The 3,300-nt window shown below is 31.5% G+C and overlaps 1 pseudogene; it reads left to right on the top strand.

The window, feature by feature from the left end:
• The first annotated feature begins 380 nt into the window (after positions 1 to 380).
• Positions 381 to 1,288, top strand: LOC120073607 (annotated as a pseudogene).
• Positions 1,289 to 3,300: the final 2,012 nt, after the last annotated feature.

Below are 3,300 nucleotides of genomic sequence, written 5' to 3' on the forward strand. Positions count from 1 at the left end.
TTTTTAATATGATACAGCTTACAGAGATTATAATATTAAAAAAAATCCAAATAATTAATTCTTTTATCATTATTACCTATTTCCCGTTTGTTTGACCATAAATTTTTTACCGTTGATTAATTACGCTCCGACTTTAAACTAAAGATCATAATCAAATATGTCCTCTTCTAAATCGAAAACGATCTTATTCTTTTGGCGGGAAATTCAAAATCGCACTTCTTATCACCCAAGAAATCCTACCTCTATTAGGATTTCCAAATCTTTTTTCCATATATGAAACACTCTATAAAACCCCCAATCAGACCCAAAAGTTTTAGTTATCAAAAACAAATATCATCATCAATTTCATACCGATTTGATTTCACGAAGAACATTTGCAAATGGGTAGAAGAAATTGAACACGTTCGAGAAGAGAACCTTTGATTCGACAAGTTTGGGCTTCGAATTTCGATTTTGAAATCTCCAAATTCGATGAATGCCTTCGATTTCACTCAATTCTGTCTATCGACATAGAGTTTCTTGGTTTTATCAGAAAATCTCCACGGGGTTCGATTGAAGAAGCATTTTACGACGACTTCCAATTCAATGTCAACCAAACGAAACTGATTCAATTGGGTATAACGGCTTGTGATGATTCTAGTCATATCGGCGGCACATGGGAGTTTAATTTCTCTTATTTCAACTCGAAAGCCGACGCTCAAGGCTCTTCTTCTGTTTCGTTTCTAGAACAGAACGGTGTCGATTTAAAAAAACTGAAGAAAGATGGAATGCCCATCAAATTATTCGCTGCAAATTTCCTACCAATCATCCGAAAGCATAACGTTTTTAGATGGGTCACCTTCCATGGACTCTACGATATTGAGTATCTGATCAAAGCGATGGGTTTGATCATCGTCTTGCCAGAATCAATGGAGGAATTCACGATAGTGGTGATGAATGGGCTGGGAATTGTGAGGGATTTAAAACATATGGCTCGATTCTGTGAAGGATTAGAAGATGGGAAACTTGGCTTCAAAGACTAGGGTATTTGCTTAATCAAAAACGATTTGGATCGAAGCATAACGTTGGATCTGATAGTTTACTCACAACTTCTGCGCATTTTGAGATGATGCATCGATTTGATATGGATTTAGTGGTTTGTGATGGATTCTTGTATGGTTTTTCAAATAACCTTGAATCCATGGAGATGGAGATGAAGATGAAGGTCTGTCAGCCGAAAATGATTAGATTTGGTCAAATTCCATATGCAATCCCACTTTACTCCTTATTATGTTGCCTATTGATTTAGGTTTAGTATATTAGAGCATTCTTATTTTGTTGTTGTTGGTCTCTCATTGTATTGATTGTATTCAAAGTAATAAAAACAAGAAGGTTTTCTGCTCCATTCTTTGTGGATTTTGTTTCATTTTATGATTCATTAATGACCCATTAGAGAAATTTTAAGATCAAATTACGTCCACTTACTCATATGCTTTGGTTGGTTATTAGACTTCCACTGACTTTTTTTATGATTGAATCACTAAAAAGGATTATAAAAATTAGATATTAGTATTAGTTAATTGGGATTTGTTATTGGAAGAGAAGTGGATTTAATTAAATGTTAATCACAGTTTTAATTGGGTTGTTGGGAAGTAAAGTTTAATCTGAGCTTATATTAATTCAATCCATGTCACAAACCCTACGTAATTAATGCAAACATTAATTCCCTTCCAAATAGGAACTCCGACTTTTTTGTGACAAATAATTAAATAAAGTGTATCTATACTCAGAGATCTTAAACTTAGATTTAACCAATTTTATACAATGTTTACATATTTTTTAGACCAATATCAATTTAATATCCTTAAATTTTAAGAGCTATATCAATTAAAGTCTCAAATTCGATACAACCTCCAAAGCTTAGGATATAAATTAATATCTTTCCTATTTTCGTCTACCATTTGCGGCTTACACATTAGAGGCAATAACTTTTTTTAATAGTTCTAAGAGAACAATAATAATTTTTATTCCATTCATATTCTGATTTATTTCGACATGCTTCACAAAACAGTTTTTTATTATAAAACCTTGTTCATAGGAATCAATAGGGGCAAAAAAGTTATTTGGATTGAAGTGTTTTTTTTTTCTTTTAAAGAATAATAAAAGATGATTTTAAAGTATGAAGATGATACATACCAAACCCAACTTTAGTGAGTTATAGTTATTTTATTTGTTTGATTTTTGCTATTTCTGAATGGTTATAAATTTGAATGCATGTACGATTTTTGGTATGTTTGATCTTTGAATGTTGGTATTTCTGAATGGTTAGAAATCTGATCTGTTAGAAATTCAAATTTGATTTTTTTTTGTATGTCTGAAATTTTCGGTATGTTTGATCTTTGAATGTTACTATTTGACTATTTGTAGGTAAAATTTGAAAATGACTCTATCGAATAATAATGAGTTAGAACAAGGTGGTTCAACTCCAACATCTATGAACATGAGCGAATCAACACCAATAAACAATGTTTCTAGTGGTAATGATCAATCTACGCCTATTACATTAGATACCAATGATAATGAGGATGTACTAAAAATTAATAGGTTGACGTCAGTAGTATGGAATCATTACAAAAGACAAAAAATTAATGACACCACGAAAGTAATATGTAATTATTGTGGAAAAAAGTTAGGAGGGGAATCTAAAAATGGGACAAAGCATTTACATTACCATTTCAAAATTTGTCCCTTATGGAGATAAAGAGACATTAGAAAATCATGTTTGAGACCCATTAAAACCAATGAAGGAAAAGTAGTCCTAAATCCAACCATCTTTGATTATGAAGCTTCTAGAATAGATCTTGCTTATGCTATAATTTTACATGAATATCCAATAGACATGATTGAACACAAAAGGTTAATAAAGTTTTTGAGTGGTGTTCAACCGTTGTTTAAGATGATTTCAAGAACCACGATGAGGAGAGATATAATAAAAATTTATGAAGAAGAGAGAATTAAAACAATGAAGTTTTTGGAAAACAATAGTAATAGGGTTGCTCTTACTACGGACATGTGGACTGCATCTAGCCAGAAGAAAGGATACATGGTAATCATCGCACATTTTATTGATGATTCTTGGGTCCTGCAAAGCAGACTCTTGAGATAATTTAAATCTTTTATGTTGTTATGTAATTTTTTTTTGTTGTTCATTTGGTAGTTTTCATTTTAACATATTATTACATAATACTACTATACTAGGTTTGTACACGTGTCACATCCACATACTGAACAGTTACTTTCTGAAGCATTAATGGAGTGTAT

Source organism: Benincasa hispida, chromosome 3, assembly GCF_009727055.1.
Source record: "Benincasa hispida cultivar B227 chromosome 3, ASM972705v1, whole genome shotgun sequence".
Taxonomy (NCBI): Eukaryota; Viridiplantae; Streptophyta; class Magnoliopsida; order Cucurbitales; family Cucurbitaceae; genus Benincasa; species Benincasa hispida.